This window comes from Hyperolius riggenbachi, chromosome 1 (genome assembly GCF_040937935.1).
Source record: "Hyperolius riggenbachi isolate aHypRig1 chromosome 1, aHypRig1.pri, whole genome shotgun sequence".
In the NCBI taxonomy this organism is placed as follows: Eukaryota; Metazoa; Chordata; class Amphibia; order Anura; family Hyperoliidae; genus Hyperolius; species Hyperolius riggenbachi.
Genome location: NC_090646.1, coordinates 304,058,384 through 304,070,496, shown reverse-complemented (window position 1 = coordinate 304,070,496; position 12,113 = coordinate 304,058,384). Strand labels below are relative to the sequence as shown.

General features: G+C 44.7%; 1 protein-coding gene across 4 annotated transcripts in view; it reads left to right on the top strand.

The window, feature by feature from the left end:
* The window catches only part of MFSD12 (major facilitator superfamily domain containing 12), a 477,174-nt gene that overhangs the window by 108,249 nt on the left and 356,812 nt on the right, over positions 1-12,113 (top strand). The gene's annotated exons all lie outside the window — the stretch shown is intronic.

Sequence of the window (12,113 nt, the reverse complement as noted above, 5' to 3'; positions counted from 1 at the left end):
TAATTTTCATTACACTGCTAAACCATTATTTTCCAATGCCAATATTTTATCGGTGTATCGAGCTATAGTGCTGTGATAGAGTAGTTAGATTGCATTCAGCATAAGCATCATTACTTATTTATGAGTAGAGATGGTCAAAGATTTCTGACCCCTCAAGATCCATGTCACGCATAGAAATGATGCTGGGTTCACACGATATGCTATTAAAACTTAACCAAGTCAATTATCTTGCACATGGTATCTCGGACCATTCTCCATTAGTTGGTTTGATAATTGTAGGCTCCAGCTGTGGGGTTAGAGGGTTAAGGCTGGGTTCTAATTGGCTCCAGGATGAAACAGTGCTGACTCATTGTAAAACTCAAATGTCTGAATATTGGCATCTGAATCAAGGATCTACTTCAATGGATATAATTTGGGTTGCCTCAAAGGCTGCCTTACGAGGCCACTTTGGCCACATAAAGGGTATTATACTTAAAAATGATGAGGCATACATAAACTCAACCGAGGCGTCAATGGTGGCGGCCAGACAGGCATTTGAGTGTGCGCGATCTACAGATAGTTATTTGATTTGGATTAAGGCCAGGCGGGATCATGAGCTGAAGTTATTAAACAGAGCCAAACGTAAAGAATTTATAGGACACCAAAAATTATTCGAATGGGGTAACAAATCTAGTAAGATTCTGGCAAATCTGGTTAAAACCCAATCTCCATCAATTGCAATCCCTAGAATTCTATTTTCAAATGGCCAGGAATACTCCACTACCACCGAAATCATAGGCGTATTTAAAGACTTCTATAGTAATCTGTATAATGCCGCATCTGTCTCTGACCCAGCCCTCACTTATAATTTCTTGACTGACTGTCTGGCGCCCGCTGTAGACAACGCGGATAGAACAATGCTAGATGCCCCTCTTACTCTTGAAGAAATCTTTATGGCCATAAATAACCTTAAACCCAATAAGGCACCAGGCCCTGATGGGATACCTGCAGAGTGGTATATTAAAAGTAGACCAATCACTGCCCCTATGCTACTCAAAAGCTTTAATGAGGCTTTTGAGTCAGGCTTTTTGCCGGCTTCTATGAGAGTGGCATATATTACGCTTCTCCTGAAGCCAGACAAAAATCCGGACTCCTGTGACTCTTAACGACCCATTTCGCTGTTGAATACGGATGTCAAGGTACTTGCTAAGGTCCTGGCGAATAGGTTGAAACTGGTAATCTGGAAACTTGTTTTTCATGACCAAACCGGATTTATCCCTGCTAGATTCATTAAATTGAATCTTAGGAGACTGTTTGTCAACCTCCAGCACTCTCACTGTAACTCCGGGTCTAGAACCCTTCTAGCACTTGATACAAATAAGGCATTCAACACTGTCTCAATACCTGTGGGCAGTCTTGGATGTCTTCAAAATCGGTGCTGTTTTTAAAAAATGGGTACAGCTTTTATATACCGAGCCAGGAGCGCGCGTTAGAGTTAATAATCAACTCTCTGATGAGTTCTCCATAAACAGAGGCACCCGGCAGGGCTGCCCTCTGTCTCCTCTTTTTGCCCTTGCAATGGAGCCGTTGGCTGCCTTTATACGTGAAGATCAATATATTGGTGGATGGAAAATTAATAAAGTCCAAGAGAAGATTTCTCTATATGCGGATGACGTTTTATTATATCTTGATAATCCGGGTTCCTCCTTGGAGAGAGTGCTGGAGGTTTATGAGCTGTTTGGGGAGATATCTGGGTTGAAAGTTAATTGGTCAGTCAGTGCTGTTTCATGTGGACCCAGTCCGTCCCCCAACCCCCTTCCCGAATTGATTTTGCCCAACCAACCTTTACAAATAGTTTCATCCTTTAAATATTTGGGTATCAATATTTCCAGACACAATGATGCTTATATAAAATATAATTTAACCCCGGTACTAACTACTATTGAAGGGAAATTGAAACGGTGGTCTTCATTGCCTTTGGATCTGCTTGGCAGAGTGAATATAGTTAAAATGATCACTACCCCAAAAAATTGTATACATCTTACTGATGTCCCCTTGCTGGATCTCTGAGACACACTTCCGTAATATCAATTCTGTGATACAGAGTTTTTTATTAGCAGGTAAGTCACCTAGACTTTCACTGGCGGCTTTACGTATGCCCATTAATTTAGGTGGTCTTGCTTTACCTCATTTTCAACTTTATTACCTAGCTGCCCAGCTTACATATGTTAGAAGATGGCTACATTTTATTAGAGATGACGCCTCACATGATTCAAAGGATGAAGCTATATCTGCCTCAACGTCCAGTTGAGGCAGATATAGCTTCATCCTTTGAATCATTATGCAATGTAATTTATAGAGGCGGTATAACCTCTTATGAAGAAATTCCAATACTGAGTTATTCTCTTAAAATCTTTCATAAATCTATGAAAATTACTGGCGAAAACCCTAACAGGTGCTCCCCTAGTTCCCCTATTTGGGGTAATAAACGATTATCTGAATTTCTGATTATTGATGAGGTTGGCTTCTGGGCTCAAAGGGAGGTAAAGTACGTCCATCAATTAGACCAGAATGGTATATTTAAGACGTGGTCTCATATGAAGGCAGATTTTCACCTACCTAGACACTCAGTATTCAGGTACTTTCAAATTAGGCATGCTGCAATGTCCCAATTTAAATCTTCAGAAGTACACTTGACACCAGGTATTGTAGAAAGTTGGCTGCTGGCCAAAGATGATGAAGGTCTTATATCTTTTCTGTATTCTAATCTGATCACTTATAAGTATTCGTCTCGCCTGAACAGATCCAGGGCACTATGGGAATACTGGGGCGTAGCAATTACACGGGAGGAATGGTCTGATTTTGCAGATACTTACATGAAAAGTTATCTGCTCTAGGGATAAATTGATTCAGATACGATGATTTTATCAGATTTATTTTACTCCAGTCAAAATCTCTAAATTTTCAAGCGGGGTTAGTGATGTATGTTGGAGATGTGGGCATAGCCCTGGTACCTTTAAGCATATGACGTGGGACTGTGGGATAATTCAGACCTTTTGGAACAGAATAACCTCTTTTATGAGCAATACTCTGGGGGCTCCCTATGATTCTCTCGTATAAGGCATATCTGTTGGGCATGATGGAGGATTGGCCTTTGAGCAAGCATAAACTGATAATTACTAGACTACTGCTATTTTATGCCAAAAAAAAAAAACCATTGCCATCGAATGGAAACAAACTGTGGAGCCTCCCATTAGCCTGTGGAAGAAACAAATTAATAGTGCCCTCCCTCTATATAAACTAACTTGGATGGCCAGAGGATCTCTAAATAAATTTGACAAAGTATGGAAGATCTGGCTAGATGCGCTGGAATCAACAGTTGCTAATTTAGATATTAATCCACATGTTCTTGATACAATATAACCTCTCTCTGGATAATGGGATAGCTCCGCTGTCTAGTAATGTTTCGAACTTTTGTATGTACCTGAATGCCCAAGGCATTCACTCCTAAATATATAGATTTGTACTAGATTAGCTTTTTGTTAACTCAGTCTGTATAATTGTATCTCGTAATTTGTATATACAGTCATATAAAGTGTATCATTATGCTGTATACCCACTGTCATTGTTGAGGTTTCCGGGTTGTTCTGTTTTGTTTTTGTGTTGGAAAATTAATAAAAAGACTTAGAGATGGTCAAAGACATTGCTCCTGGCTAAGTTGAGTTTTATCTGGGCTCTTGTAGATGTGAATTGTGGGTGAGCATGTGTGACCACTTATTCAAGGCACATGGCTTTTCCTGGTCTTTAATGTACGTCATAGCTTTATAGTGGAGTGAATCGGGGTTACTGTTCTGTAGGTGGGCTCAGCAGAACAGCAGTAATGGCAATCTTCCCAGCTCAGCTTGGCATGCAATGTTTGAGGAGCACTGATGGACATAGATGAGGTATTTGCAAAATTTCAGATGGACTATTTCTGTTGGACTAAATTCCCATTTTGATTGATTTTTGTAGCTGATGCATTTTACTATTTTACTTCCGTAGAATAGGATTGGGGTGAAGTCACCGTCAGACTTTCAGACAGACCTTTAGTGATGATTTGAGGTGGTACAGTTCTTTTTCTGATGGCATAGAATATTTGGCATTCTTTGACTTTTAGGGACTCTATGGCTGGCTTAAAGAGACTCTGAAGCGAGAATAAATCTCGCTTCAGAGCTCATAGTTAGCAGGGGCATGTGTGCCCCTGCTAAACCGCCGCTATCACGCTGCTAAACGGGGGTCCCTTCACCCCCAAACCCCCCACTGCAACACTTGGTCGCAGACTTGGTCGCTCCTGGAGGCAGGGCTAACGGCTGCAGCCCTGCCTCCAGTCGCGTCTATCAGCGGCGCATCGCCGCCTCTCCCCCGCCCCTCTCAGTGAAGGAAGACAGAGGGGCGGGGGAGAGGCGGAGATACGCGCTGACAGACGTGCGTGGGGCAGGGCTGCGGCGGTTAGCCCTGCCCCAACCAGGAAGCGCTCCCCCGCTGTACCGAGGGGATTTGGGGGATCAGGGACCCCCATTAAGCCGCGGGATAGCGGCGTTTTAGCAGGGGCACACATGCCCCTGCTATCTATGAGGTCTGAAGCGAGATTTATTCTCGCTTAAGACTCTCTTTAAAGGGAACCTAAACTGATGCAGATAAAGTTTAACTTACCCAGGTCCCCTGCAGCCACCCTGTGCCCACACCAGTACTCAAAGATCCTCTAGTCCCCCGCTGCGGCTCAGTTTTGATTCTGCCACTCGATGGCCATTGTGTGTGGCCCTGGCTTCATGCATCCTTGTTCACGCTGCCTTCATTGGGAACGTCCTGCGCAGGTGCAGTAAAGACAAGTACAGAAGTGCATCCTTTTGTTGAATAGTACGTTTTTGTGCATGCTCAACAGAACTGCTTGAAAAAGGAGCAATCAGCCATTCAATACCTTCAGTCCGGCCAGGTGTGCTCCCCTGTCACTGGTAGCTTTTCTGCGCCTGTGCAGTAGCACTGCACAGGCGCAGAACACTGAATGCGGTGGGAGCACGTGGCCGCGCAGGCCGCGCTGTTGGCCCCAGACCGGAGGACTTTCCAGGGGCAATTGTAGATGAATGGGGAATCGGGAGAGGACGGCATGGAGGTATGTATATTTTGTCTTTATTATTATTATTATTATTATTATTATTTATTAGATTTATATAGCGCCAACATATTGTGCAGCGCTGGACAATAAATAGTATTACAGACAATGATAACGGGGTGACAGAACAATACAGGTAACAGACCATAGATGCAACAATACAGGTAATAGCAATAAGATACACAACACAATGCAGGTAATAGTACAATGCCAGATCATAAACTGGAATGGTAGTGGTAAAAAATTACCAGTTTCAAATTCTGTGTAAAGTGCACACAGTCAAGTATGATACACAAGGGGAGAGGGTCCTGCCAAAGGCTTACAATCTAGAGGGAGGGGCTGGTGACACAAAAGGAGGGGGTGCATCAAGAAGTTATTGGCAGAAAGGATTAGGATAGTGTTGAGTTGATGTAGGCCTCCTTGAAGAAGTGAGTTTTGAGTGTTTTTTTAAAGGTGTTGAAGGTGGGAGCGAGCCTGATGGGCAGTGGGAGAGAGTTCCACAGGATAGGGGCAGCTCTAGTGAAGTCCTGCAGTCTGGCATGGGAGTGCGAGATGCGTGGGGTGGTTAAGAGGAGGTCGTTGGAGGAGCGAAGTGGGTGGCCAGGTGTATATCTGCTGACCAGGTCAGAGATGTAGGTTGGGCAGGACTTGTGTATGGATTTGTATGCCAAACATAGGATCTTGAAGCTAATTCTGAAGTGAATTGGAAGCCAATGAAGGGATTTGAGTAGGGGAGTAGTGGAGACAGAGCGGTGGGAGGAGTAGATGAGTCTGGCTGCTGCGTTCATGATAGATTTTAGGGGGGCGATGCGGTTTTGAGGAAGGCCTGACAAGAGGGAGTTGCAGTAGTCCAGGCGGGAGATGATGAGGGCATGGACAAGGAGTTTGGTAGTGTCTGGGGTCAGGAAAGGCCGGATCTTGGAGATGTTGCGTAAGTGGAAATAGCAGGCTCTAGCTACGGTTTGGATGTGGGAGGTGAAGGAGAGGGCCGAGTCCAGGGTGACACCCAGGCAGCGGGCTTGTGTGGTTGGATGAATGATTGTGCCATTGACAGTGACATAGAGGTCAGTGGGGGGTGAAGCAGCAAGGGGCGGGAAGATTAGGAGTTCAGTCTTATCCAGGTTTAATTTTAGGAACCTGGCAGACATCCACGATGAAATAGCTGAGAGACCAGAGGATACCTTCTCCATGGTGGTGGTGGAGAGGTCAGTGGTATGGAGATAAATCTGGGTGTCATCTGCATATAGGTGATAGTTGAAACCCAGAGAGGAGAGGAGTTTTCCGATGGAGGCGGTGTAAATGGAGAACAGCAGGGGACTAAGAACAGAGCCTTGGGGGACCCCAACTGAAAGTGGGAAGGAGGTTGAGGAGGAACCATTTAAGGAGGTCTTGAAGGAGCGATTTGAGAGGTAGGAGGAAAACCATGCTAGGGCACGGTCTTGGATACCCACAGATTGCAGGGACTGGAGTAGCAGGGAGTGATCAACTGTGTCGAATGCTGATGAGAGGTCTAGGAGGAGAAGGATAGTGTATTTTCCTTCGGCCTTGGCAAGCGTGAGGTTATTGACGACCTTGGTGAGGGCAGTCTCGGTGGAGTGGCCTGGCCGAAATCCTGATTGTAGGGGGTCAAACAGGGAGTTGGAGTCAAGGTAATGGGTCATGCGTTGGTGGACTAAACGCTCCAGGAGTTTAGATGCAAAAGGGAGTAAGGAGATGGGTCGGTAGCTGGATGGAAGTGAGGGGTCTAGTGAGAGTTTTTTAAGTAGGGGAAGTACAGTGGCCTGTTTGAAGTCAGAGGGGAAGGTACTTGTGGAGAGGGAGAGGTTAAACAGAGTGGTGAGGACAGGAGCCAGAATAGGGAAGTGAGGACGGAGGCATTTGGATGGCACAGGGTCTAGGGGGCTGGAGGTGGCAGGAGAAGTGGCTAGGAGACGGCTGACTTCGTCCTCTGTGATAGGAGTAAAGGCAGTGAGTGGTGGGTGTGGGGGAGGAAGAGGTGGTGGAGTGGAGGCATGAGATTTCCCGTCGGATGCTGGCTATTTTGTCGGTAAAGTGGGTGGACAGATCAGTGGCTGAGAGGGCGGAGGTGGGGGGAGGAGTGGTGGGGTTAAGGAGGGAGTTGAAGGTGGCGAAGAGGCGCCGAGGGTTGGAGGCTTGGGATCCGATCAAGGCAGCAAAGTATTTTTGTTTAGCATCATTTAATGCGGTATAGAACAGCTGCAGGTTGGCCTCCACCCAAGTTCCCTTTAATCACTTCCTCAAGCTCAGTTTTTACTCTGTGCCACCAGTTTTGGACACAAGGGCTCATATGCAATTCACTTTTTCACCTGAGTTTTCTCTTAGGTGATATTTTCACAACTTGTACTAAAATGCCTTTTAAGCTACCAGCAAGCAAGAAAATACTCAAAATTAATTCGATAGTACTTTTTCACTAACTTTTGGGGACTTTTTCAATTGTAAAATGCTCAAAATTTAGTTTAAAGAGAAGATGAAAATTATCTCCTAGGAGATAACTTGGGTGAAAAAATCAATTGCATATGGGCCAAGGGCTTCACTGTGCATAGTGCAGTGGGTTATAATAACATTTGGGTTTTCCCTCTTTACAAGGGCCACAAAACCAAGTGCCCAGTCATTGCAGAGCACAGTCAGTGCAGACCTCACAACAAGTATTCCACTTCCACTCCACCAATTTCCTCTAAAAATGAATTCACAGATATAAAAATGTCATATTCAGTGTTTGTTTCAGCCAGCTTCCTACAAAATAAGAACTGCTCAATAATCTCTGTACCATCCACAAATCTGCCAAAGTAAATTGGCATTTGATGTCACATCGGTGCTTTTCGTCAATCTGAAAAGAAAATTTCTTGGCAACCAGCAATTTATTTTTCACATTATCTTGAATATCTCCAGACATGTCACCAATTCGCCTGTGAATAGTATTATTTTACAATGGCACCTTGCGAATTTCAACAGCAGCATATTTGCCAACATTATCTGTACAATGGCTTCACAAGCTGATAAAATTAAGTCTTCAGCAATTGTATGTTTTTTTTGTTTTTTTTTTTTTTTTTTTTGCAATAAGTTCAGCAAATATGTCAGAATAAGAATAATTTATTTCTCCAAGTACAAGAGTTGTACCCGGAATTTGTTTTGGCACAACCGGGTCGGTGGTGGTACAGTACAGAAATTGAACAGTCAGCATAGAGTAGGTACACAGTAGATATATATAGCGCATACATATATACAGTGGATACATACAGTAGGTACAATGCATCAATAGAGACAGAGTGAAGCATAGGTAGAGAACCCGTAAAAGAATGGACCTAGGAGAAAGAACCAGGGGGACATCAGCTGCCGTCTATGGCACTCAAAATGCTTCTGCAGCGATACTTTGAATCAGATGCCACTGGTCTATCCTTGGGAAGAGAGAGAGAGAAAGATAAGGGAAAAGAGGAGGTGTAGAACACTGGAGTGAAGTGAACTCCCCTGGGGTTGTGGTGTGACCTGTCCTGTTAGTGACTCGGCTTGTCTGGGTTTTCAACTGCGATGGGACCGTGTCTGCTGGTCTGGCATTGTCTTTGTCCTTGTGTACAGCTGCTTTGTGCCGGTGTACAGCTTCTAAGGAGGGATGGTTACTTTATGTGCAGCCCTCCGATGATGGAAGCTGGAACAAGTTGGAGGACCCCGCTAGTTCAGCAGACGACGGGATGGCTTTCCCAGGGGTCAGAGAGATGGTGGACTTTGGGGACACAGCAGTGGCCTGAATAAGGCAGCTGAGAGGAGGGCCAGGAGAGTGCACTGACCTGACCAGCGGTGGTGTGCTCCGAGGGTGCCTGCAGGCCCAGTCGTCAGCAGTGAAAGGCAGACTAGAGGCAGTGGAACGGGCATCCTGGATACTGCAAGGGCCAGCTGACCGAGCACGTGGCCTTGTCAGCTGGCAGCGCGATCAGCTGGTGCCTTGCAGCAGTGGTGGAAGTCCATTCGGCGGTGGATGGCAGCCTGGGAGACGGAGCATCTGGTTAGCCTCCGATGTCGCAACCACATGTGGGAAAGAGACTCCTGCCAGCCCGTGGTGCAGCGGGATGATAGTGGAGGAGGCCAGCTGTTGGCTCTAGACCGGAAGAACCCTGGGTTCTTCCGGGAGCAGGCAGAGCTGGGCAAGATAACCCCTTGTGTCCAGCTCTGTGGTCCGGTTCCCCCGTGTGTAGGAAGGTGGGCAGCTGATCCTCAGGGCTAGGTGGTGGTGCTCACAGACGCGCTGGAGGAAAGGGGTCACATGGGATGGCTGGAGCCCTCAAGGCAGTGGGTGATGCGGTTGGGCTAAGGCGGATGATGAACGCTCGGGAGGTCCGGAGCATCTCTTGCGCCTAACAGGACCACGTGGGAGGGCCGGAGCAGTCCAAAAGATGGAATGAGGTGGGCCGCTGATCTGGGGTTCGGGCACTGGTGGAGCAAGCTGACAAGGTCTTCAGCAGTGGCAGGACACGGTGCCGCTGGTGGTTCTCTCCATTGCAGCATCAGAGGTTGGGTGGAGGCGGTGCATGGTGCTCTTCCTTCTCCGCCCCCCCCCCCCCCCCCCCCCCCGGCTGCTATAGTTCCTACCAGAGCCCAAAGCCTCTGTAATCTTCAATCCGCTCGGCAGGCTGCGATGCACGCCCGTTCCCCAGATAGGGGAGATCGGGCGAGTGCAGTGAGGATGGATTAGGGGGGGGATAAAGAAAAAAGTCCGGAGCCCTCTGGCCGTGGCGTCCGAGTCTGGCGCCATCTTGATGTATGATGCTTCCAGTGCTCTTTCAGATACGTTCAAGATAAGTTCACCATTTTTTTTTTTGTTCAGCTGTCCTTTATTGTGATAGAAGACACTGAAAGTATTGTAGTGTTTTTCAAATACATAAGCATCATTTCAGGGATGTAACTAGAAATCACTGGGTCCCCCTACAAAACTTTGGATGCCCCTCTTACCCCCACCCCAGGTATAGGTGCCCCCAGTATAGATAGCTAGGTAAAGGTGCACCCAGTGTAGCCCGGTATAGGTGCCCTGAGTATAGCCAGGTATCAGTGCCCCCGACAAGGCAAGAGAAAACTTACCTCCACACAGTGAGAGAGTTCTCTTATCTCTTCATTCCTTAAGTTACCTCCTCTGTAGTTATTTTCCGACCATTTATTGTGGAAGTTGACGCGTCTGAGAAAGGAGTAGGTGCTGTCCTGTCTCAGTACTCCGGTCAACCGGTGTCAGAATTCTAGCGGTTTTATTTATGCAGGAAAAGCTGTCATATGTGTATGTATATATAAATATGAATAATCAATACAGTCCTTCTAAAGAAAGAAATAATTATTGTTAAACCCTATATAATATATATACATTTAATGCTGGATTCTGTCAGTGATAGTTAGAGAAAGTAAAACTTTTATAAGATTGTTTTAACTTGTAAGCTAGAAGATTGTTGACGTACTTGTTACAAGGCCGTTAGACAGCAAGAAAATAATGCCACTTATAGAAGTGGGAGTAGCGGACCAGACTTCTAACAGCGCACACAAGTTACATTAGCTCTGGGAGTCACCAAAGCACAGGTGCACAATTAATTTCATCATCATCAAGGGCCATGACACTCAAGAGCAATGCTACCAACACGCGTCTTTAAAGCAAATCTGAAGCAAAAGTAAACTTATGAGATAAAGAATTGTATGTGTAGTATGGAAAATAAATAGAACCTTAGTAGCTAAGAAAACTGTGTTATCTATGGAACAGTTTCACTGAGCTAGTCTATCAACTTGATGTAACTCAGTCATGTTTTCTAACGAGCTTAAACAGCCAAGAAACAGTGGTAACAGCTTGAGGTAAGATTTTACTGCAGGAAAGTTCAAAGAGGCATTAGCTATGCTTGGTTTACAAGTTAAAATGCAACTGTGAAAAGTCTGATGAAATGTTATAAATAAAGCTATATAACTGAAAATAAAAAATGACTCTCTTCTTTGCTACTCGTGTACTATTAATTATCCATACTACACATACAATTCATTATCCCATAAGTTAATTTTTGCTTCAGATTTGCTTCAAACTTCTTTGTAAGTTATGCTGGAATCAGCAGGTGCCAAGGATAGCAACTCGCCCGACCCGCTTGTCTGTAAATCAATATCATTGTGAAACTTAAAACCTCCTCCAATTGGCAAAACCGCTGTTTTTTTTTTCTTTCCCCCAAAAGTTTTTTCAAACCTCCAACTGTGTTGCCTCAGCCCAGTTGCAGTTTGGAAGCTGCAGTCAAATTACTTTTAAAGGACCACTATGATGAAAAATTGTAAAATTTCAAATATATAAAAACACACAAAAAAGTACATTTCTCTCACAGTAAAATATGCTATAAATTACTGTTCTCCTAAGTTGCTGTCACTTAAAGTAGGCAAACGAAATCTGACAGAACTAACAGGTTTTGGACCAGCCCATCTCCTCATGGGGGATTCTAAAGCCTAGTACACACTAGCAATTTTGATGGATCAATCATTGGTCAATTTTACCACCTCCATGTAGTATGAGGGCCAAACAGATTTTCAATTCTATGCAGATTATATAGGTAAATGGTCATACTACATGGAGGTGGTAAAATTGACCAATGATTGATCCATCAAAATTGCTAGTGTGTACTAGGCATTAGTGTTTTGTTTATTTTCAAAAGCACTTAGTGGATGGCAGTTGCTCAGACTATCTGCCAGAATAGTGTGCAAACAGGTGAGGGAGGCGGCCAGCATGTGTTTATAGATCCTTTCCAGGGAGTGATTTTGTAAAGAATAAATGATGCTGAGAATGCCCCATGAAAAGATGGACTAGTCTAAAACCTGTAAGTTCCATCAGATTTGTACTAATTACTGTAAGTGACCTCAACATAGGAAAAAGCTAATTTATAGCTCATTTTACTCTGGAAGAAACCTACTTCTTAGTTTCATGTGTTAACATGTATTTAAAAAAAAAATTTAAACTAGTTTTTGCTTG